The 25,271-nt window shown below is 40.1% G+C and overlaps 1 protein-coding gene across 4 annotated transcripts in view; it reads right to left on the bottom strand.

Annotated features, from left to right (window-relative positions):
- The window catches only part of INPP4A (inositol polyphosphate-4-phosphatase type I A), a 108,911-nt gene extending 84,961 nt beyond the window's left edge, over positions 1-23,950 (bottom strand). For all 4 annotated transcript variants that reach the window (XM_053969744.1, XM_053969746.1, XM_053969745.1 and 1 more), the window contains exon 1: positions 23,883-23,950. The gene's annotated coding sequence lies outside the window, so the exon portion shown is untranslated. The remainder of the gene's footprint in view (positions 1-23,882) is intronic.
- Positions 23,951-25,271: the final 1,321 nt, after the last annotated feature.

Here is a 25,271-nt window from a genome sequence, read left to right as displayed (position 1 = left end):
TCTATATAAAGCACAACTACCCCTCTGTTGCAAACCAGCATGCTCATTTTCTGCACTCATACAATCACTTCAATTGAATATTGACCTGTGAATCCTAAGAAAAGAGACATCCAAACAAACCCAGGCATAAACTTATTTTGAGGCAAGCCTGTCTGACTTAAAACATCACAGTTCTTCACCTTGTCTAACAAAATTCTATACTCTGATGGACATTCTCTAAATCCACTCATTTTGCTCATTCAATATACTCCAAACATTTTCAAACTGAAGTTTTTCTTGTTTTCTCCACAATGCAGGACTTGCAGATTTTATGCTGGTGACCTGTGACGGTAGATTCTTCAAATGCCTCAGAAAGAACAATCGTCAGTGCTGGAGAAAGTGGATGCAAAGACTTACTGCTTTCCCAGTACCATCTGCTGCACTGGGGAAAACAAATCAAAACCCTGGAAGACTGAATGCAAATCTGGACATTTTTTATTACTATTCCTGCAGTATTTGTTATAAAATTTACTCCTCATTGCACAGAGTAGCTCTAATGTGAGATTTCTGTGGTTGCACAACAGATTTCTAATGCTTTGTGATGTCTTCCCAACTCATCTGTAGTCTTTTTCAAGTAAACCAGCCCCTATTTTCAGCAGGGAAATCATCTTTCGATAGGTTCCTAATTAGTAAGGCCAAGAAAAGTAACTGCCTATCTAGGCATGCTTACAGGCCTCATTCTCTTATTCCTATTTTTGTCATTCCTTGCCTCCATTGTGGAAAAAAAAACAAAACCAAAAAAAACTCCTGCTCTTAGTACAGTGTAATACAGCACTTCACAAAATGCTAAGAGGGTCCTCAAATGTAAGTTGATCAGTAAAAAAAAGATTAAATTAAAGGCCACGGGGTTAAACCATTTTTCTTTCTTCTCAAAATTCCTTATTTCTCCTTTCAAAAGAAGAAATTATTAGAAATATTAGAAAACAATACAATCATAAAGAGTTATCTGCAAGCTCACAACTTTGAAGTCATTATGTATTTGTGTTACACAGGAAATTATTCTCCAGATTAATGCCACCAAATAATCAATGGGACCACTCAAAGACTAAGGTACTGTACATGTTGAGTTGTGCATCCAGCGGGGAGCCCAAGGTGGAAAAGCTTATTAAAAGTGTTGATAATGGAAATGTTTCTTTCATGATTAATTTAAATTTTGACATTCAGAACTTAATTGATTTGAGATAATTTGGGATTTTTCCTAAAATTAGGTCACAGAAAAAGCTCACTAAAAGTGGCACTGCGGTGTTCCTAATGGGATTTCAAAAAATCTTTATGTCAAAGACTACATGTCTTATTCTAAGAACAGTCAATTCCAAACCAGCAAACCTACAGAGATGATAAAAGTAGGCAAGTAATAATGACTTTAAAAAGAATCAATTCAGAATCTCCTTATTAAATGAACCATTTTCTTTTCTGACAGGTACATAAAAATACAGGTCCCAAAGAGACCCACCAGTTATGACATCTTTTTCCATGTATCTGTTGGAAGAGCAGGTGCTGTGCTCTGTGTGGGTTTCTGCTTTTCTTTTCAATGAGTTTCACTTGTTCATGTATAATCCATAAGCATGCATTAATATATTGCTATATGTTTAAAATATTTTCACTTTCTAGTAGAGTAAAAGGTCTCTAGCATGGGATGGCTTGGTGACTAAAGTGAGACCAGAGAATACAAATGTTTGCATCATACAGTGTTTTGGGAAAAGACCAAATCCTTGAATTTTATTTTAACATACAACCTCTTGCTTATAGTTAAACTGCACTGGTAAGATTACTGGCATCATCTCTTTGTATTACAAAGACAATAAAACACATATTTTCTATCAACCTGCTCGCGCCCATTTCCACCTTCTTCTAATTCTGTGGCATACTTCAGCTCCTTGGAATTGATGGCTACTCCTGCACCTGCCTGATGATGGTCACAGCCCACAGATCCTACCACTCTGCACCCCTGGGAGCTGCAGCTGTCCTTTTCCAGCCTGGCTGGGCCACAGAACCAAGGTTTCCTTCACACAGAGATTCGTTTGGTGAAAAGGACAGGTCTGTTGGCATGCATTTTGCATCTGAGACAACAGAGGATACAGAAAAAGCATGCACCTGCAGATGAGGTCACATTATTCTCATTACTTGTTCTCTAGATTACCTCACAGCTTTTAACTCAAACCAGAGGAAGGCTGGTTTTCCTTCCCCCAGCTCATTTTAGGTTTTTCTGGGGGACAAGGTGTGGGACTGGATGGCTGTGTCTTCTTGTTTTGGTTTTTTTCAAATGGAAGAATGAAGCAGATTGAGTCTGAGGCTCAGAGGCACAAGTTTCTAGGGCCCACCTCACTGAGCTGGTAATGATTTTATTCATTACTTGTCTGACATTTTGCAAAGAATCATTTTGCAACTGAATCTTAAGCTCTAATTAGTGCATTTAATATTGGACAAGCATTCTTTAGGGTATTACTAAGTAATTCTGGGATAATGCTTAGTTTTGGAAGGAAGATATCCATTTATCTCCCATCCAAATCTTGTGAAGTTGACTCTAGTCAATGCAGAACACTTCAAAGAACTATTTAATAAATGACAGTCACATTCCTAGAAAGGTGCGTTCCAAACTACATTCACTTTTGCAAGTTGAGGATTTCAAAAACTCATTAAATCATTTTAGAGACAAAGAAGACTAACAGAAAAAACCTGGCTATAAACACAAAACCACCAGTACAAGTCAGCAAGAGCCACAAAGACAGGTAGTGTGAAAACTCTTCATCAATTGCTATATTCCAAAATAGCATTAATTCTCTGTTAATTTCTCTTGGGAAAAACAATTCTAATAACCCTTCATGCAAGGCCTTCTGAAACAGACTACAGTACATTAACATTTGCTGATTATATGAACAGTAAACAGAGACAGCAAGCTGAGCAAAGGGAAGAACACAGAGCATAGAAACTACCTGATCCCCACCCACAACTGCGGAAGGACTCTTAAAATACACAGGCAGTAATTCGATGTTACAGCTCTAGTTAAGATGGAAAAGGAAACAGAAACACTAAAATGAAAGACAAGTAAAAGCTATCCTCACATTAAACCAGTTTCAAAAGTATGGGTGTCTCTTTTCTTTTTACAGTGGGTCTAAAATAGGGTAAGATTTAAGCAGCACATGTTTTGGGCAGAGTTTCTAAATAATCTGCCTGTTTTAGGAATCCATATAATAGACTGAAACCACACAAATACTGGCTAAACACTATTTCAAAAGAACTTGACGCTTTGTCAGTTTCATATAAATAAGCTAAACATTTATTTTTATAGACTATAATAGGTAGTCAACACAAGTCTTTTTCTTCTACAAAAATAGAGCATATTTCTTCAACCTGCTCTCTCCCCCCAAGAGAAAAACTGAAGCAACCAGCATGAAACTGGTAGCAATCAGCACCAATATAAGAAAGTGAAAAGGAAATAATAATTTTTTACTTGCATAGAAAAGAAATCCACACAGGAAAGCAATATATTTTTGGTATCTTACTTCTGATCTTTTAGTTTGTTTTCTTTTAAGAGAAGCCTTTTCAGGTCTATTACTCCAATGTGCAAACTCCTGTAATTCAGATACTAAAAAGATGAAATAGTTAAAGTTTTTCATTCAAAAATGTCCCATTAAGGAAAAAAAAAAAGGAAAAGAAAAAGTGGGAACTCAAAATACTTCATTAAAGAAACAAATCTATTTATTCCTCCTATTTACTCCTCCTACAGATGCAGCCTGCTAAACAGGAATAAAGGAATATTTCAGCACAGAAGCTAAAAAGTCATGCTTTAAAATTCTGCACTGCCTTTCATCACCTCAATAGGTTGAAAATTACAATTCATGCTACCCCTTATATGCAATGTGGAGGATGAATAGACTACATTAACAAGAATGTCCAGGAGAGTCAGAAAATCACTGTATTCTCTACTTTCTCAGCAAGAAGACAGGCAGAGTGCAATTCAGAGCACCTAAGCTAGGCAGGAGCTATGCTGCTAACTCAGATTCTGTCAGGAATCACCGCTTCCTTACAAAGGCAATTGCTTCCCTCTAAAACCACAGAGGGAACGAAGTCTGCTGGTGCTAATACATCCCAATCAGGCCTACCAACAAATAAATTCCCCACAAGATCTACAGAAATGCTGCAGGGAATTAAGTCAAATAGCTATCCAGTAGAATCAGAGCTCAAAATAGAACATAGTTGGGAAGAATCTCTGATGAGATTTTGTACAAGATAATATAAGAAACCGAGGAAATCAGAGCAGGGGAATCAAGACTCTCAGCAAGGCAAAGATCAATGTTACCATCAACAGGATACACACCAATTTGACAGCAGTTCTTTAGCATATGGTCTTGAAAGGAGAGAAGTCAATAGCACTGTGGTGGCTCATTAATTGGCCAAACTGGTTTAGAGAGCAGGAAATGGAGAAATGATGGCAAAAGTGCACAGCAAGTCATCTTAGGGGAAAGTGAAAGAGGGCAGGAAAAACAGCACAGTTAACTCTGATGGAGAAAGATGCAAAGAGGTGGATTCAGGACAGGAGGAACTCAGGCAGAGACAGGCACACATTTCCCCAGGCAAGAGTAAACTGACTGACAGGCTGCTCAGAATAAAGAGAGCTGCTTGGGGAAGCTATGACAGTAAAGGGAGAGAGAGGAGACAAAAGGACCTGGGAAAAGATCATCAGGAAAGCTTCACGGAAGTCTTATTTGGCAACAAAAAAAATGTTTGCTAATTCTCTGTGGAAAAAGACCCAAACTTTTTCAGGTCTGTCTCTTGTTCTGTTTAGAACAGAACAAGTTTAGGCAGAAGAGTTTTAAGGCTGTACATAAAACTTTGCTGTAGTTAAGTATGCTCCTTGACAGCATCAAGGCCTCTTCTACTGACACAGCTGTATAGAAGCTGTAGAGAACTTCTCACCATGAAGAGCTCGGTAGGCTTCAGTCTGGAAAAAGGTCCAATTACATTTTCAGATGAACATAACACTCCCTGAAAGTTTGAGTCTGACTGTCAGGAAACCAAGTGAGACACCAAACCAATAAAGTTTTATTTAGTCAGAGGTTTCAAAAGCAACTCCCTTCCTTGTTCAAGGGGACTAACCATTTACCATGAGGCAACAAGTTCTTACATCAAAGCAGTGCCACTTCACATGAAGTATTTAAGGTCTGCTTAGCCTCTTTAATGCAATAAAGGCAATAATACTGAATAAAGGGAAAGCAATACCATGCAAGTTTGCAGTGCTTCAATCAGAAACTCCTGGCTGGGCATTAAGCAATCCTCAAAGGTCTGGCTCCTGAAGCTGCAATATGGAGTTATGCAAGTCCCCCAGGATTTCTGAGCGTGCTGGAGCACAGTTACATAAACCACATAACAGGCTGAGCTTGGATGGTGTTTTGGACCACCCATCCCTGGAACTCCTGGTCTTTTGGCTCATGACAGAAATACTCCTTTATTATCAGCACAGCTTTCTCCAAGTGTTGCTTTCCAGATTGGCACTGGTGCCATTTTTCAGAACTGTGTGGTACCAACAAAAAAGCCAACAAGAAGAAAAATATCAGTAACTCTAGAAGAACTGCTGTGCAGAGCCTCCACATGATATTCTACTGTGTGGACTTCAGGCCTGGAAAGGTACTGTGGCAGGTGTGGCCTCTAATACTGCAGAAGCCACATAGAAAAAGGAAAAAATGGTACTGCAAGTTTAACCTTTTTATGATACTCTGTTATCAACACTCTGAAATCTATAACAAAGCTGCCTGTAGCAGTTACCTTTTATTGTCCTCTTTAAGTCAACACACTAGTTTTTGTACTTTGAGCAGCTGGTTAGTGCAGGGTCTTCTTGAAGAGCTGGATGTCAAACACAGGAGGAAAGGGTAACTAACAGGATTGCTTTTTTACCTCTTGGAAGTTGTGGGGGCTGCTCATCTTTTTTCCTCCAAAAAGAGCTCTCATCAGTTTTCATCATTACCTCTGCTACTCATCAGTTTTCTCTAAGTACAAAGAACGCTGAAGGAAGGTGTGAAAAAGGTAGATACACAGTAATATAGGCAGTACTATGGTACTCCAGTCTCAGCCTAGTTTCTAGAAACTAAAGACATTAACAGCTGAACTACAGGACAAACCTGGCTTAAATGCAGCACGGTGGAGAATAACAGCACTAGCAGAATGAATTACTGTCTTTAGCTCACATAACACTCAACAAACCCCAATTTGTGTTCCAAAGCAGACCAACCCTAGTTTTTCAAAATAGCATAAAATTAATCCCAGCAAGACATGGGGGGTATAGCATCCTGAGTATTCAGTTTGGGAGAGCAACTAAGAGCAGCTGGTGCAGAGCAGCACGTCTCCAAGCTAATCTCTAAACTATTATCAAGTCCCAGAGTGCTCCTACTATCATCTGCAAGCATAAAAATGAGACAATTCAGGAAATTACTGTTAGTCTTTTTTCTCTGTCCTCAGTCTTTCAAGTCTGAGAGCTAACAATTCTAATAAGAAAGAAAGAAAAAAAACCAAACAAACAAAAAAAACCAAAATAATTTTTCATATAAGTAATTAGGCTGGTAGGTCTTATTTTAGACAGAGATTACCCAATTAAACATCAAAAAGATTTCCATCTCCTAGGTATTTTTTTATCCCATTGCCTGTTTGAACAAACACAATATAATCTATTTTTGTACCATACAATCGTCATGGGTACTAAAGGATGAAACTTGTACACTTGGGGCTAATTGAACAACACTTATACTATTGAACAACACATACATTATAATCAAGCACTTACCTTTCTTTGCAGGTGAAAACACAAAATTAGTCAGCTAGTTTTTGTAGTAATTTTGCTCTATTTCCTCAAGTCTATCTGCTTTGTTACCCTTCAAATTATTAAAACAGTGCTGCCACAAAATCACTCAGAGCAAATTATCTGCTTGAAAAATATCCCTATAGACAGGGGCAATTTTTAAAGTAGGAACAGTTTTGTCCTGGCATTCTTTTAAGCAACATAAAATTTGTAACTCTTGTAACTGTTGTATCTAAACAACATAAAAGAAGTAACTCTTGTATTAACAAGAAATCCTTTAATATATTTCTCAAAAAATGTCACTTAGAACATGAAGCTACATAGATAATAAAACCTGAATCTCTTTAGGATAAGTTCAGCAAATACTTTAAGAGGACAGTACAGAGGTACAGGCCTACCCATCTTACTGCACATCTGGCTCAATGCTGCATGGAGAGACTGAAGATTAAAACAAGGAAAGGCATCTTTTGCAAAGAAAAGAAAGGCAGAAAAACACCTTAGGATTAAACTACTGCGAGAAGCATAACGTAGACAAGATACACCTTCTGTTATAAAGTTGCCCTAAGGCTGGGGCAGAGTCAGAAGTTTTAAAGCACCTATGGATGTATATAGTGTATCAGGAATTATAAACTCTGTGATATTCAATGTTTTCCTCAAATGTCCAATTGCTAACATTGCAAGACTAGGCAAAAGTCTCAAATCTGACTCTTAAAATTAAGTGGCCATCACTGCAAATCTTTACTCTTTTGTGTTTTAGCAGAGGGAACTTTAAAAACCTGAACCACAAAAGTTCAAGTGCAAGAACACTATTAGAAGGACTTCCACCTCAGGGCTATTTGAAACCTCATCAATGTTTACAACTAGCTTGCATATTGAGTTTTGACCACTGGCAGCAAGGTAGCTGCACCCAATTACAGTTGCTTGGACTGGAATACTGCAGAAATAGTTAGATCAGGTTCAAGTAGCAAAAAGAAGGATGCATGTCGGCACAAAAGAAAAAAAAAGTAAGTTGGTTCCCTCCATATGGACAGTACTTTTCTCTCAAAATAACAGCAGCAATGTGAGACTTTCCTCTAAAAAGACAAAGGCATCTTCTGTCCATTGCTACATTACAGGGTACTTTCTACTCAATTATGCCTGCCCTATGCCTCTGTAGCCATACATCCACAAGCAAAGCAGCAAAGCCACCTCCCCTTCTCCCTCTAGTAACTCCTTTCAATTTGTATTTTAAAAATGCTCAAGGACAAAGCAGTTTTCCCTATGGTTATAGGTAATTTCTTTAACAGAAGTTATTTAAAACACCGACTCATCAGATAACTAACTTCCTGTTCTGCAAGTAACTTCACCAATGCCAGTACAACTTACTCAGCACAAGAAAGACACCAAGGCTCGACTTCAAGCTGTTTTCAATATGTAGGACTGGGTGACAACAGGAAGAAGTCAGTTTCCCAAGGCGTGAGTTTTGTGCCTCTGAGCACAGGAAGAGCAGAAAGCCAAAACATTATCAGTCATGAGTGTCTCAGATGTCTTGTGCAAACGTGTCCCCTTTAGAAATAAAACTGCTAGGAAGCACTGATCAATAACTATATGTAATTCTGAATTGCTTCACTTCACGTAAGACTGAAGTAATCCATCTGGCTGTGAATAAAAAAAAAGTCAGGGAATCTGTGAGGACATAAGCACATCCAAAGGAGAGATCAGCAAAACCTAACACATCTGTGATCCATGTTTCTGGGGGGTTTTGATAGGTATAAGCAAAAGTGACAGCAAAACATCTACTCTAATATGTAAACTACTTGTGAAACCCTTCTTAGCAACTGTTTTCTTGCTCAATACAGAAAACCACTTTAAGTATTCTAGTGCTACAATTAAAAGCACTAAGAAAACAGAAGTATTTAACTTTGCAGAGACCTCAGGTTCCTCTGACTAAATCTGTTGCCTTCAAATAGCAGTCTCCAAGTCTCAAATGAAATCTTTTGGTGATTTATACTTCATCTTGCCTCTGGCTCACAACTGTTATCCCCATAACCCTTCAGCAGAATGAACTAATAGATCATATAATTTTTCACCTCTTTGCTAGAAGACATTCTAACATGCCTACCTGTAGAGACCCCAGCAAGTCAGTTCAACCTAGACTGGTGTTAGTTACACCAGTAAAACCCATTGGAAAAACAATCTGAGCCAGCCCTTCACTCCCATTCTGCTTCCAACAGCAGGCTCATGTCTCTCAGCATGCAGACAACTGGGCTGAAGCCCAGACAATGTAAGTGCACTTACAAAACCCTTGACAAAAACACCAGAGCTGATGCAAACAAGCATATCCTGTTTCAGTTCATTTCCAACAGTTACCTAGAAAACTCTTAACTTTGCTTAAAATATGTTTAATTACAATAATTAGTCATTTCTCAGTTCCAGAGGTTTGCAAAGTAGAAAGGAGACAACAGTTAAAGCTGTGCTTTTCTGTTCCCCAAAGAAGAAACAGCCACCTGAACTCACACCTGTAAGAGCTAAACCTTTCACAATTTGTTGATGAACCAGAACATGACACCATTAATTTAAAAGGAGTTACTTTTTTTATCTAAAACTATTAGATGCTATTAGAGCTACTAGTTCTAGTAGTATTTCTGTTTTCTGTATATTGCTTACTACCTTACCTTTCCTCATGTCAACTTGTCCTATTTCTCCTGCTACAAAAATGTACAGACATTTTCTTTTTCTTTCTATGATTCTGCATGACTTCCACAGAAGTAAAGGTTTGATCCAACACCCACGGATGTTAGAGGAAGAGACAAGTCAGACCATAAAGAGAGGAAAATAGCCAGAATGTAAAAGGTCTGTTCTGATCAATTTAGTGTCTGGCTTTCACAGTTTTTAATGACACCAAGTGCCAAGAACAAAGACCTCCTCAGCTGGAGTCCTGGCAGGTATCATAAGCAAAGATTATGTGTTCGTGTAGTCTTCATTCTCAGCATACTTATCATCATGAACTCCATTTGCACACGGCAATCTATTTATTCTCCTGCAAAAGAACAGAACTTGAATTTTTTTTTTTTTAAGGGAAAAAAATCCCCAAACCTCAGAAAAATATTACATCTTTTCATCTTATCTTCCGTTACCTACAAAAGTTTCTGTTGACCGTAGTTACCTGAAAACACACCCTGTACAGACAAATTTAAGAGTTCCTGTGTATATGGAACTGACATGCATATGTAAGTTTACATTTTTGCAGATATTTCTCACCTACAGATATGTGGACAAACACCTTCTTCTGAGCAGAAAACCATCTACAGATGTCTCAATTATCTCTCTCTCTTTTTTTTGGCCCATAGCCAAAAAAAAAGAAAAAGTATGTTCAAATAATTTTATCTTAAGCAAATCTGTTATTATTAGGTCAAACTGAAAGAGGAAAATGGCCAATATGTCAAAAACAAAAAAAAACCCACAATATTTTCATTTGCCTTTGCATTGTTTTCAGAGAGCTCCTGAATAACACACAGCTCTTACAATAAGAGACAGCTACCAATTGTATTGTATTTCTCTGAAATTAAAAGCCAATTTCAAGGGTAGCAACAACTCTGTCCAGCAAAATAATTTACCATCATGAGGTGTTTATGTTTTTAGACTTTGTTTTCCTTGAGCAATAAGTAAGCATTGATTTTAATTTTTCAAGCATTAAGAAAATTCTCCATCTCAAAGCCCATATTCACCCTACCTGGGAAAGAACACATACTTTTTTCCAAAGCAACATCATTATTGATTGCAATAACCAGCAACAGCATTGCACTTCACATCTCTCCGGGTTCAGTCCACCCATGGCTACTCTCACCCCTTCTACCAGTGAGTAACCAGCGACAACAAAGGGAAGCAAAGCCTGAAGATTCTAAACCAGGTGATGACTTGTAGCAAAATATAAATTAAACCACCCCAAAAACCGAAGAGCTATTTGTGAGGTTTTTGCTTATACTGTTTCTTGGGATATTCTAAAAGGACTGGCAGTCAACAGCCACATTTAGCCTTCTATGTCACCCTCCTGTGAGTCGTGTTGCATTTTTCCCCCACGATGCAAGTAGCCATAAATAGATGTGGGAATCCAAAAATATGAAATTAGTTTTGTGGGATTTGTTTTCTTTACTTAAAAGGGGATTATGGTTGAAAGAAAGAAAAGAAAAATCACATCATACAGTGCAATACATTTAACTACATTTAGAACTGTCTAGGGAAAAGAAAGATCTGAGCAAATTCAGCTTCTGAAACAAAACCAAGAGTTTTACAGAACACCAAAACAAAAACACGCAGAAATACAGAACTTTCACAAAGTCAGAGTACAAGATGTATGTTTACTTTATGCAGCAGTAATCATCATATACAACAGACATTACTGTCATGTCTGATTAGTAGATATCATAGCATGGTAGTCCAGATCCCAGCTACAAAGTACTATGGGGAACAAAATACATGAGAAGTTTCTTCTCCTACATGTCCAAAAACATAAAAATTATTCTACCTAAGCTACACCACAGCAGTTCCCTTCATGCCCTGCCCTGGCCCATTTGTGTTGGTAAAAATTATCTTTTGCAATCACATCTAGATAACCACTGCTAATGACTCTCAGAAGCACATTAGTAAAGTGGGATTTATGCCATCTTTTTTTTTTTTCAGTCAAGACTAATTAAAGTGATTTGGCAATACTGCCAATAATTCAGCATCTCGGGCACTGTTTAGAAAACTGTGATCACAGCTTCACATGTATTAAGACAGGTGGTTATCTGCAAAATTTCATGCTGATGCATCTAAAGAACAGATACTCAGTCAGCCATTCAAACTATGGGTGGGAAAAGAAGAAGATAGGATCCAAGAGGGTATGATTAAGCAAATACTGTGTTCCTGAGAGGATAAAACTCCAGCATTAAAAACAGACACTGTGCAATGCCATCTCAAATCTCAAGTGTTGCATTTTACATTAACAACAAATTAAAACTAAGACTTCTATAAAAATATAGAAGACAACTGATTTTGATACAGAACACCTTCTTACAATAATTATTTAAGTATGTTATCAAACTGCAACAATGTTTCTCCCCCACCCCTCCTCTCTCCTTTTAACTTTGCCTGAAATCAGTTCTCCAATGACAGGAACAAATCCACTTTGCTTCAGGCATTCTTCTGGCACCAAGAAATGGAAGCAGGGTATCAAGTTAATTAGGAGCATGATATTAAAAGCTGTGTTATCAGCAAAGTGAAGGTGCAGACAGCAGCAGATTTTCTGTGACTCTTTATGAGAGAACTTGTCTCCACTTCCATCTGAAAGTCAACATCCAGTGCTCAGAATATGGAAATTCAGTTAAAGCCTGGAAGTCAAACAGCAAGAGATTTCAGATTCAAGCAGTTATAAAAGAGAAGTTCCAGCTCCAACAGATAGGCTACTGCTGCTACATGGGGCTATGCCTTCATTTGTAAGATTTTCACACAGTTGTTAGCAAATCCTTTCCAGAGGAACAATAGGCTAGTTAGCCTGACAGTGCAAACAAATGACAGTATTTTATTTCCAAAGCCTTCCAATGTGTTGCATGTCCATCTCATCACCCACCACCATGTTTTCCAGTAAAAATCATCTTCATGGGGACATCACAGAGCTCCCACTCCAGCTTAATGCCCCTCCTGTTCAGAGAGAAGACTGCTTCCTGACTACTCATCTTGACACGTTTACTCATTATGTCTGTCATTTCAAGGATTTCCACACTGATCATTACTGCCAGGAACACCCTTCTTGAGCCTAAACTCTGCCTTCATTTCCACCCCTGCTACCACCCAATGCTGAGTGTTGAAGAGGAATTCAGTATCTGATAAATGCAATGTCATACACACTCATCGGTACAAAAATATCACTTTCAAACGTGAATGTGACAGGAGGTCTCTGGGAAGGGACTTTTTTTAGCATTTCAACCACACAGACACAGAGTAACAGGTCTAAACAGCATATGGTAAAGCTTCTTTGTGTAAAAATCAGATAGAAAAGAGCAGAACATGCCTAAAAGGTAACATGGAAAATGGCTTTAGCTGGGGTGCCAGAAAAGACGAGAGTTATCAACTGTGCTGGTATATTGGTAAATATAAGCACATTCTATACACACATAGAAGTGCAGTTGCTTTTTCTCCCAGAAAACTTGACTAAATCTTATTGAAGAATATTCAAATTAATTCCCAAAACATGTAAAACAACCCAACAAAACTCTGCAATGATAACAAGGAAACATGTAGCTTCATCTTCCTTTTCAACCTTCCTTTCAACCTACCCCCCCATTACCTTACTCACAGTGCCTGCTCTCAGCCATGTTCAATACATCATTTAGGAGAAAACCAGGTCTACACCCAGATTACTTCCAGCCACACACAGCACAACAAGAGAGCATAAATATATCCTGCACTGTTTTATCATTCCACTCTCATCAGCAAACAACCTCAGATTGTTTTAGACTCTTTTAGAAAGTACCTCCACTAAACAAAGCAAACTAAAAAAAAAAAAAAGCTTTTCTCTAAGTTACCCACCTGCACAATGCATTTAAACACTGTTAACCAAACCCTTCCTACACACACACACCCATTAACCTTGCAAAAGAGTACAAGAGCTGTTCAAAGGCAAACAAGGAGGCAGGTGATGGGATGGGGAAGGGGACTGACTTCCATTTGCCAGCTTGGGAAGGCTTAGCCTTTGGGAAGGTCAGCAAGCAGCTCTTCGGAGACAGAGGCTGACTAGAACCACCTCTCATTCTGCCCAGCCTCCAGGAGGGTAGAATTGTTTATTTCCTGTGGGATGTTACTCAACTTTGGTTCAGTAGGAAACAAAAACCTCCTTCATATTCCATATGCCACAGTTCTCAGAGCTACCTGACAGGAAGGATTACAAGCCAACGTTTTAGTAATGCATGAAACTTCCAGCTTCAACACAAACTTCCAGCCACAAGTGTTTCACCTTGACAAACAGCCTTACAAAGCACCCTGTCAGAAGCAAAAAGCTGTTCATTTAGACCAAAAGAGTAGAAAGTGGCATGTATCTTGCAGCTGATGGAAACAGCAAAGATGAGATACGGAGATACAGAATGCAGAGTTACTGACAATATAACAAATAATTTCCTTGATGTCAATGTCTTGTTGAAGACATAGTCAACTATCAACCATAGTTTTATTTTTAAGTCATCTTTCTTCCCCTCTGGAAATTAATTACATTTGCATAGTTCTTTCAACCCACAGGGTAGCCATTAAAGAAGTTTTCATATTAGTAATCATCGTCACTAAAATCAAAGTAGCTGAGAATATTTTTGGATAACCATGTAAGCTGAAATATTATTTTTATAAGCATCAGCTAAAATCAATGGTTTTCTTTGATTTAGGTATCTATAGTAGTCAGCATGGGAAGCTCATGCTTCACTTCTAAGTTTTCTTTCTTCCTTTTATGCTTTAGCATGCTGGTTTTGAAAGTAGAGCAAATTCTTATCACTTAAAAATTCTACACAGCCTCTGTACCGGACTTTCTAATTTGCACAGTACCTTGAAGGTATTCCTTTAAAGCATTATTTCAGTATTTTTAAAATTTATTGTGCAGAGGGCTGCTTCTCCTTCCATTTTCTTTCTGAGAAATGCCAATCTCCCAACTTCTAAACTTCTGCATACTTTCACTTTCTGACTGCTAATTCTGGTAATTCACTAGTACCAAAATTCTCTCAGAGTTCATAGTTCTTCTCCCTTTCTTTTTAAAATATCTTTAGAGGGTTGTTTTGGTGATTTTTTTTTTTTTTTTTTTTTTTTTTTTTTTTTTTTTTCTTTTTCAAGTCTTTCGTCTTGCAGTTCTTTATGTTCTCCTGATCTTCAATCACAATTCTAGACTGTCTTCCATTACCTCCTTCCCAGCAATATCATCAAAATTATAGATAAAATATATTTTCCCTATATTATCCATAAACTAACGTAGAGGTCTTTTAAAGTCTGTGTGCCTAGAATTCATATATAATCCTGCCAAACTTTCACAGGCAGACCATGCCCCTCAACTTGTGCTCTGTAAGTACCCTTTCTGTTCAGGTATATATGTCTTGCCACCTTCACAGCTTCCCTGTTTCAACTGATCCAAATTCTAGTCTAATCCTAATGTGGAATCATAACTGTAGCAATGACGAAAAAAGGGTCATTGAAAAATCTGCTTTTCCTTCTACTTATAGAAGTAACACTTTTTACTTCTACTTACAGCAGTAACACTTATATTTTCTTTTCTTTATTCCCAAGCTCTTGCAACATTTTAGGTAAATTGAAGCTCTCCTCCTTCCAGAGCCATACAACATTACCCTCCCTAGAGGAAGGTATCTTCAAGGGGTCTCTAACTGGATGCTAAAAAAAACCAACCAAACAAAAAAGGCCAGAAAAATAGATGGATTTTTAGCACTTCTTGGTTTCTCCAATCCTCAGATCTCACAGTTTTAATTATACCAACTGTTCACAAGCTCTAATATATAAATCTCAGCAGCAGGTCTCAGATGGGAAGTATCAGACCAAGCACGGCACTGCCACAACATGGCTCCATCTACACCATTTTCCTTGGCACTAGCCATGTGCTGGGAACCTTAGCCTCAGCAAAAAGGCTGCATTTACAGCTCCACTTAGGGTTAGGCTTACCCTTAGGATTATGGTTGAGAAAACCACAAAGCCTACAGCTCCAGGAATAGTGGAATTACAAAAGGCATGCCAAGTGGAGCTCTCCATTAAAAATAGTAAAATAGCATGCTGTGTGTCACCTGAAGTCCTGCTATTCCATTCTCCTCTTGACTGACTGTACTTTGCTGTGTTTTCTTTTTATAGAGTATCCAATCTTCTGGTCATAAAAGATTGCTTGCTTCCAGCTTGAAAGCCTCTTGGGAACACAGAACTGTAATTTGCCATTCATATATTAAGTACAGAACATTTCAAAACACCATGACACAGCAATAACAAAGTGAGAACTTGATATAGAATTGACAAGGCTTTTTTCCATATCTATCTCTAGATCAAGTGAAGCTGTAAATCCATAGCTCATGCTGGATGTCTGTGTCTCTAGCACTGCTACCACAGACACTAGTATTTCTAGCAGAAATACAGTTCTTACTGATACTGCTTGGAAAGGGTAATTTCACTAAAATATAGACTGGGTCAAACCAACAGGAACACGTATTCTTGGGTAATCTGTTCTTGCCAAAAGAAACATCTTGTAGAAAAGATTCAATCAGAGCATATGTAGTTTTCTCAAGTCTTACAAACTTTGTAAGATGAAGTCTGTCTATTACTTGAAATAAAACACTCTAAGTAATACTGACAACTTGGATGGCAGCAACCATACATTTTGGGTTATTGCTCAACAAATGTTTCCTCGTGGTTGTTTGAGAAAAGGTACATTGCTTGGGAAGAGAAAGGGTTTTGCTAGACATCAAAGCAAAGGTGCACTTCAATATTTCCACTATTGTTACCTAAAGGGGAAGAGAAGGAAAATCTTTGTTTACAGTGAAAGCAGTTCCTCCTTAACACAAGATTTCCCCTATTTTTCTAATGGTCAAGTCACTTAAATGCCATCACTAGTCCCACACTATTTTAAAAACCTCTTATATGCAATTGCATGTCAAACATTACACTGCCATGCCACTGAACAACAGCTGCGATACACAGGCTCCCATGAAGTGAATGAACAGTTTGTAAAGCACTTTCTAATTGTTCAGCACAAGAGGAGCAATCAGAAGGTGGGACCAGTAGCATCTGTGCCTGTAACTACACCTGCTCAACACCACTTCTTAAAAGACTATTCTTTTTGCTTGCTTACATTTTTCCACAGTGTGTGCCCAGGAATTTTTCATGCTGAGTGTTTGTCTCAGACTGGTTTTTAAAGAGCAAATTCATCAGTTTCAGCTCAAATAGTTCAGTTGCTACCAAGAGTAAGGTCTAAAGAAAAAACATTTTGCATAATATGAAAAAACCCAAAAACAACCAACTCTAAGTCTTTCCTTTCTACTGAAATCCTTTAAAAAGTCACAGTAAACACAGATCCAGTAGAGGTTAATTCACAACTAAAATCTCCAAAGATGCCAAAAGAATGAGCACTCTTGATTTCCACAGGTATCATAGCTGCACATGCACTGCCTTACAGGCACCCCAAGAGGTTCAGATGACAGTTCCTTATAATTATCATTCAGCAGTTTGGCTAAATATTGAACTTGGCCAACAGAACCTGTATTTCTACAACAAGTCTTCAGGGCTAAGAAGGAAATATCAAATTCAAAAACACAAGTAAAAATGGTCATACCAAAGGCCATTTTTGGAGCAGAAAAAGTACCTGAAGAGCAATACGGGTAAGTAGTCAGAAGACCAGGACTGATGTTGGGAGCCAGAAATAAGGTCAGAAACAACTTGGCTGAGAGGAATCTTTACAATAAAGAGCTGGGAAATTGCCAAAAATGGGCAGACCAAAGAGATGGGACAAGTAGCATAAGGAGGAAAACCAAAGGGAGCAGTCTAAACTAGTGCAAGGAGGCTGGGAACCATCTCTGGGAATGGGAGAGATACTGGACACAGATTTCAAGGGAGAACCAGCCAGCTTCTGCAGAAAGAACAAAGTATCAACTAGCTTGGGTGTCCAATTCAAGACACCCATGATTCAACAGTGGATGCACATAATATATGTAGTAATAGATGGGAGGGCTTAGATGTTCTATGAAACTGAAACCAGATCTTAAATCAGGCACATAAAATCTGAGAAATATTGTACTGACCAATGGCAAAAGGAAAATTTTCAAAGACTTGCCTTGCACCATACAGAAACTCTGAGGAGTGGTAGGGTTGGGTCACAGGCTCTGGAAGGATGCAGCTCTCAATTAAAAAAACAATTTTGTCCTCCTCTTCCTTTAATCTCCTGCTTTGATGGCTGTACTACTTCCAATTTCTGCAACAAACAAAGCTGTTACACTCACTGATAGTCACTGAACAGTTCATCCCCAGATTAGACCCCTCCTGTGCACTAAATACATCAAGAGAAAAGTAGATAATCTAACTAAAGATTTAGCATAATTGGAAGCCACGAGGCCAAACTGTGGCTACACAGATTGCTCTTTTAAGACAGCTATTTTGACAGCAGTGTGGGTCATTTGCAGTTTAAAATGTTGTATTCATGCCTCTGAACTGTCACGTTTATATGGAGCAGCATTGCTTTCCATTTGGCAGGGAACCAAACACCTCTCCCAGTCTCAGAAATAATGATGGGTGGCCCACCCACACTTTGGGAGTAGAAGTTATGATCACTGGAAAACCTCAAGGACCATGTTCATCCATGTTCATAGAAATATGCGACTGGACAACAAAGCAAGTTTGTGAGTCCACAGAGAGTTAAGTGTCACAGGCCAAAAGCTTCCAGCTCTAGCTGTGACATCAACTTTTAAACATGCATATATATATATATATATATATATATATATATAAGGCTTTTATACTGAAATTATCATCTACTGTTATCATATTAATTGTTGCTGTAACTGTCTGTGTGATACCGTACAATTTTGAACTTTAAAAAGTGACACATAAAACCTGGAAGGGATAAGACAGCCATGAGAAAATTCCCTTGTGCAGATAATGTCCATTCTCAAAAATGGAAATGCTGAAAAATGTTCTATAGACTTCTGGACTTGGACAGGAAGACTTATCCCAGATTTTACATTTTATGTGTAGCATCTTCTACAAGACAACATGTGAGAATCTTTTAAAAAAGAAATTATGCAATGTACAGTAAGTTTTAATATTTACAGAACTGTTAGCAGAATTAACAGTGCACTAGTACTTAGCATTTTATGGTAAAAACTATAACAGAAAAATGGCACTAAGAGTTCGGCAAGTAGCTCTGGTGACTGAAGATACTACCACCCTGCTGTTCAAGTTTACAGCCTCCCAAGCAAAGTCAATGGACCAGATCTAGTGAACACTCTTCAGAAATGTCAAGCCAACAGTTTAAATTAAGCCACTGAACTTTGCACTAAAGCTGCTGAAGCGTAGGGACACATTTCGTTCCACCTGTCCTGCTGTGGGAGGCAGTAGTTTCCAGCCTAATGAATGTAAAAAGTAGGTACATGACTGAAAGACTTGTTACTGGCAAGACAAAATGTAGGTGGGTAAGGGGTAAAACTAAAAAAAATTTAAATCTTTAGACATTTTTAGAGACCAATACCTACTCTATTCAGCGCAACACAAACACCACCCCCACTCCCCAGTTTGGTTTTTGAAAGAACACTGTGAAAAATTAGAGGCTTAGCAAACTATGAAAAAAAATATTCTCTTAACATTGGTCACCACAGAGAAAATGTAGAGAAAGAGCTGGAAAAATAACAGAAGAGATTCTATTTTTAAAATATCTGATACAAAGCCATTTCATTCTGAAGTCTTATTATAACTCTTGAAGACTGGACAATTGTTTAAAAATTCTTCTTAAGTCTGAATCCAAGCTTCACACTGCCAAGGGTTAAGACTTGAAGCAAACACAAACAGGAATTATAAAGATCCAATACCTAACCTTAGCTGTAAACCCAGCACTGCATTTCAACACAATAGATTTAACAACAGAGAATGAGTGGAAGAACAAAGTCTCAGCAAATCTCTGTGTCTCCACTCCTAGCTGTAATTTCCACCTTAGAGACTTGTTCTACTCATGGCAAGGAGAAAATCCAGGTATCAAATTCTTTCTAATCACATTTCATTTTGCTAGAAGGAAGTTAGAGAAAACTCGGTGACACAACAGGGTAGAGCCAGGTAAAAACAGTTTTTCAAGGACAGAGTTAATCTGGGCTTCTTAGCCTTGCATAAAAGGTGGGAACTGAGCATGTGCAGAGGCATTCACAGGAACTGGTTATAGTTGCAGGATTCTGCACAGTTTGCAACATTGCAGTAAGGTACCTTAACTATAAAGTGCCCCAAGGAATTGAAGTGTGCTGTTTCCAAAGATTTGCAACATGTGTACGTACACACTTCCTATAATTAGTCATCCTGTGGGAAGAATAATTATTCTTCTAAAAGTTTAGATGCATGGTAACACATATAATTTTGTTAAGGAAGACTAAAATACCCGTGCTTGTGAAAGCTAATGACCCCAACAGCTCTAAAACATCTTACCTAGCAATGGAAGTTCGCAGCACACAAGCCTTGTAGCAGGCTTCTGTCTGCAGGTTCTCACTCAGAGTGACACAGCCCCACCTGCTTCCCATATGCTCAGATTTGGCATGCATTTGCCATGGAAGCCCAGCTATAAAGCCCAGCCCCTGCTTTTGCATCCCTCCCAAGCACACCCCAGCTAGAGCTATAGGTTTGGGATACTTCCAGATTTTTTTCAGAAATTACAGCTCCAAAGTGCTCCACTGGAAAATGCTACAAAACCTTGATAAGAAACATACCAGATGAATTTTTCCTATCACTATCTGTCCTCCTTCCTGTACTGTCTTATCCTCTACACTCATTTCTCTTCACATCCCCCTCCTCTATATCCACACTCCTTTTCTCCTATGCTATTCCCTTTCACCTCACTTGGTTACCTCCTACACAAGATCTGCTCTTTCTGAACAACTGGAAGAACACAGCTGTATTTAGAGAGAAGCAACTTACACACAACAGGCTTCTCTGTCAGCACACCACAGCAGCAGATGCACAAACAAGATGCAGGCATTCGTGAGATATACAAGAACATCGAAGGGCACCAGTGGGCCAGGTCTAAACGTAACAGCTCAAGAATGTCGATGTCTTTTTGAAAATATCCTGCTGGTTTCATACAAGGTCTTAGCAGTATCTCACTGCTGTACATAATGAGTACTTTCAGTGAATACTGATGCATATTTACAAACCTCTGTTGCAGAGAAATCCTTGGTCACATACTACAAGCTGGACAGAAAGTCTCCCTTGCCTAAGGTCAAGATCTCAACTTGCCTGGAAATTCAGGGAAAAACTACATTACTCTCTTATATATAATCAAGATGGTTTTAACTAAGTTAGGGTGTACCTTGGTACTTCAATTTCCCAATTCACTATTTATTGCATATTTGGTAAAATCATAATAAATTCAAGAATTTCACACTCAGTGGAAGTCCAGAAACAGCCCTCTTGATGAGTGAATATACTTAACTGAAAGCTTCAAACGCTGTTTTCAGGAAGTGCTAACATGCTTCTGTAGTACTGGCACCTGCCTTTCCTCTGTGAGAGACAGAAGCAGCTGGATCAATGGGCTGACAGAAGCACAATGTCCACCTGTGTTGGCTCATGCAACTTCATTAACCCGTTTATGGTACAGGGAAAACAGAGCAGTAATTGCCAGGAAAGCCTGGAGTGCTTGCCTTATCTCCTGTACACTCCCTTACCGTGTACAACACAAACCACAAAGACTATGACCCTATCACTCCCCTGTGCAGTCAAGACACACGACCTCCTCTCAGTCACATCCTGAATTTACAATGTTTCTGTCATTTTCTGTACTTCACTTGATTTGCTCTTCATTGTCAACCTGCTGTCTTAATTGTCACTTGGTTTTGCCTCACGTGCTGCCAGTCCATGGTGAAACTTCCCACAGTAAGCAAAGCACTACAGAGAACAGAACACGGGAAGCAAAGGAAGGAAGGCAGTGGTAGCAGGAGGTGCCTGTGAAGCAGAAAAGGGAAATGCCTCCTTCTATCTGAGAGCCAGAAGAATCAACTTCATCTGTAGGAAAGAGATTATTGTATTAGATAAAGCAGCAATAGGTGTGATTTAAATACTTTTGAGGCTATGCCCATCTGTCTGACAGATGTGCATGAAGAAGATACACCCTAAAGCTTTCTTCTTTCAAGATCAACAACATTTTCCAACAATGTTTCTGCAAAGGATGTCTGTTTGAGATTTAGGTAGATAATCCAACAATGGAGAGGAAATTCACTTTATCAGACAAGAAACAGGAAGGGAAGTGGCAAGCAGAAGCAAAGAATGTGTAAGAGCTCTGAGATGTGCTGCCTGTATTATTTGATCTCCCATCTCTCTTCAAATACAACAAGTAGAGGTTTCAAACTTCATCTCCAAGCAAGGCAATTGCCCTTCATAGTTTTTCCAACAGAAATATCTACAAAGAGGGTCCTAAAGGTATTATATTCTAACGGTGCATCTTACACATTAGCAATCGGGCAATTAAAATTTGCTGTAGCAGAGCACAGCCCAGAAGAATGAATTAAATCTTAACAAGGAAACAAGAACCGAAAGGGGATCCTTGGCCTTCTCATTTTCCTTCCTAATTCTAGTAAAATAATACAGAGACTAAGGAACCAGAACATATAGGAAACAAAGCAGTCAGTTCTCCTATCAGTCAGTTCACATAGAGAGCCTCCATTTAATGCAGCATCTGTACAATCAAGACTGGACTTGAACAGGTCTAAGAAATTATTAATGACATCCAACCCTCAATATATCTGAGACCTTAAGACTGAAAATTCTTCTACCTGAAAAGGGGTACAGCCTTCAGTCTCAACTGACAGCAAATTAGACAGATGTAAAATAAGCACGTTTCTGCAGAGGTGTCATCACTGTCTTCAGTAAGGGAGCCCAACACCCTCTGAAGATCACATGGTTCTTTTGCCACACTTTGGCAGGGTTCTTTGTTTCTCCATGGCTCCCTGCAAGCTACCACCCACTATAGATTAAGTTAAAATTAGCTTATTAAAAATAAATTAAATCAGAGGCAAAGTTGTCATGTATCTAGCAAAATACATACAGCCTAGATACAGATACTTGAAAACAGCCCTGAAATAATGATTTGCTATCAACTTAGTACTGCAGCAGGGAACAGTGAGTAAAAGAGGTCGCATCCACCTCAAGGTTTGAAAGTGCCAGAACTTCTAAATTTAAGAACACTGAATGTCAAGTTCCTGCCAAAAATACATATGCACCCCCCGCCATTTGCTCCCACCTAACATTTGCATATAGAGTCAGAGATACTTGTGAAAAAATTGGCAAGATACTGCGTTCTCTGAGTTCCTAGAAGCAAGGCAGTCCACTGAATTAAGATCTTGAGAAGCAGGAAGAAAAATTTAATAAGTTTTTAATTAAGAGCTTTTGTGAAAAGCATTAGCAAACAGTTGTTCTGCAGTGGGAAACTGCAAAGTAATCTTGTTTTCAGCACAAGAGGGTTTTCTAGAGTTTGAGGGCAGAGACAAAAATGAGTCTCTGCCTCTGTTGCTTAAGAAGTAACCCAGCAAGATCCTCCCAGCTGGGTCTCTACTGCCAGCCTAGACAAGCTCAACAGCAGAGGCTTCTGCAGAAGGATGATATCGGCCTGCGGATGGAGAGCTTCTGTCAACACCATGCTGGATTACCCAGGTAAAAGCCCTTCTAGTGTCTCTGCAATCCAAGCTGGGCTCTGATCAGCATATTTTGACTTTACTCATGGTATGGGGGAAATGTATGTCACTGGGATAAAGCTTCAAGTTCATTCTTAACCCTACTCCAACGCTGCTGGCCAAACCCACATAAGACGGATGATGGTGCATCAGTACTGCAAAGGCATTTCCACCATATTCCAGCTCAATAAACGGGCAAAAATCTGAAATATGCACCAAACTAAACACTCAGTCTGCTTCCTTTTAAGGCTTCTCAACATGGGAAAGGAATCATGAACCCCGGGCCTGTAATAAATTAGGGGAGGTTAAACATCATCCCTGTGTTCGCTGTCTCGCTCCCGCGTCCCCCCCGGAGGCGGCTGTTTACGCGCTGTACCTTCCTTGCACGCTGTTTACGCGCACCGCCGCAGCCCGGCACGGCTCGGGACGAGCCACAGCGAGCGCCGAGCGCGCACGGGCAGAGCCGGCAGCGCTGCCGGTGACAGCGCCGGCGACCGAACCGGGCGGGCAGGGCCTCCCCAAGATGGGGGCTCGGCCGTGCGCGCCCGGCGCGGAGCCGCCTCCCGCCGCAGCCGCGCGACCCCGCCGCGCTCGGCGCCCGCCCCGCACCTTCTGCCGCTGCCCCCCGCTCCCCGGCCGCCCGGCCGGCGCCCATCGCTCACCTCCGCAGCCGCGGCTCGCCGGGCACCGCCCCGCGGCAGCCACCGGCCCCGCGCCCCCAGCGGCTCCGGCGCCCGCCCGCTCTGACGGCGCCGGGAGCGGCGGCCCCGCCCCTGCCCTGGCCCGGCCCCCTGCGGCCTCAGCCGGGCCGGCATCGCCCGCCCGTCCGCCGGCGCTGGGACGGGACCGCTTCGGGCTGCCCCCGCCGGTCGCCCGAGCCAGGGTATCATCTCCGGCTCCGGAGGATTCAAGAATATAGAAACTAGGATTCTCTTCATCTGCAGTTAAGCATCGGAGGTAGAAGAAATTCTTCCTAATGTCCAAACTAAATTTCCCCTAGCCCAGATTATCACTACGTCCTTTTCTCCTGTCGCTGGTTGGCTGGGGGTAGAGGCAGACCCCCACGCAGCTACAGCCTCCTTTCATGTGGTTGTAGAGAGCACTAAAGTCCCCCCTGAGTCCCCTTTTCTCCAGGCTAAACAGCTCCAGCTCCCTGAACTACTCCTCATAGGACTTGTGCTCCAGACCCTTCTCCAGCTCCATTGCCCTTCTCTGGACATGCTCCAGCACCCCATTGGTTTTCTTGAATTCAGGGGCCCAAAACTGGACACAGCACTCAAGGTGTGGCCTCACCTATGTGGAGTACAAGGGGAGAATTACTTCCCTAGTCTTGCTGCTCACACAAATACATTTTAGCATGTTTCCTCCATCCGTCCATCCATCTGTCCGTCCATCCATCCTCCACACTTGAAGTTGTTTGATAGCTGTCTCACTCACATGCAAGTGGTGAAATTGCTGTGTAGCTGGAGGCTGAGCTCCATTTCTTAACCGATTTCTGTACCCTGCTGCTATCAATGAGGGATTTATCATGCTCAAGCAATGTTAAGAGTCATTTGAAAGAATGTAGGAAGAGGTCACAGTCCAGCTCTGGCTCATTCTGTAATTTTTACATGGTGCACAAAAGCCAAGGAGAACACAGGTTACTAACAAGTTACCTTGTGGGAACTCCCAAGAGGGAGGTGAGGGGCTCCAGCATGGAGAAAAGACTCTGAAGTGGGGAATCAGTGAGACACAGACACACTCGTCTGGATGCCTCCAGCCAACTGGGCATGACCTGCAGAGGACTGCTGCCAAGAACCAGCTGAGTCAGTCCCAACACCCCTCTAGTGTAAGAATTTTAATTTGCCTGTTGCAGTTCCTCCATGCTGGAAGCTGCCAGCTGAAGTCCCCAGTATAATCTGAATTGGGATAGAGATGCCAGGAGAGGCAGCTCGAATTTTTCATTTTTCTTTTTGCATGTTGTTGGTGAAATTCCATTAAGGACTCTGTGCTTCAAAATCACACAGAACTTATAGAGGTGTTTTCAATGCATAGTCAAACATGCGTAATTT

Source organism: Vidua macroura, chromosome 2 (assembly GCF_024509145.1).
Source record: "Vidua macroura isolate BioBank_ID:100142 chromosome 2, ASM2450914v1, whole genome shotgun sequence".
In the NCBI taxonomy this organism is placed as follows: domain Eukaryota; kingdom Metazoa; phylum Chordata; class Aves; order Passeriformes; family Viduidae; genus Vidua; species Vidua macroura.
This window is presented reverse-complemented; position numbering and strand designations above follow the sequence as displayed.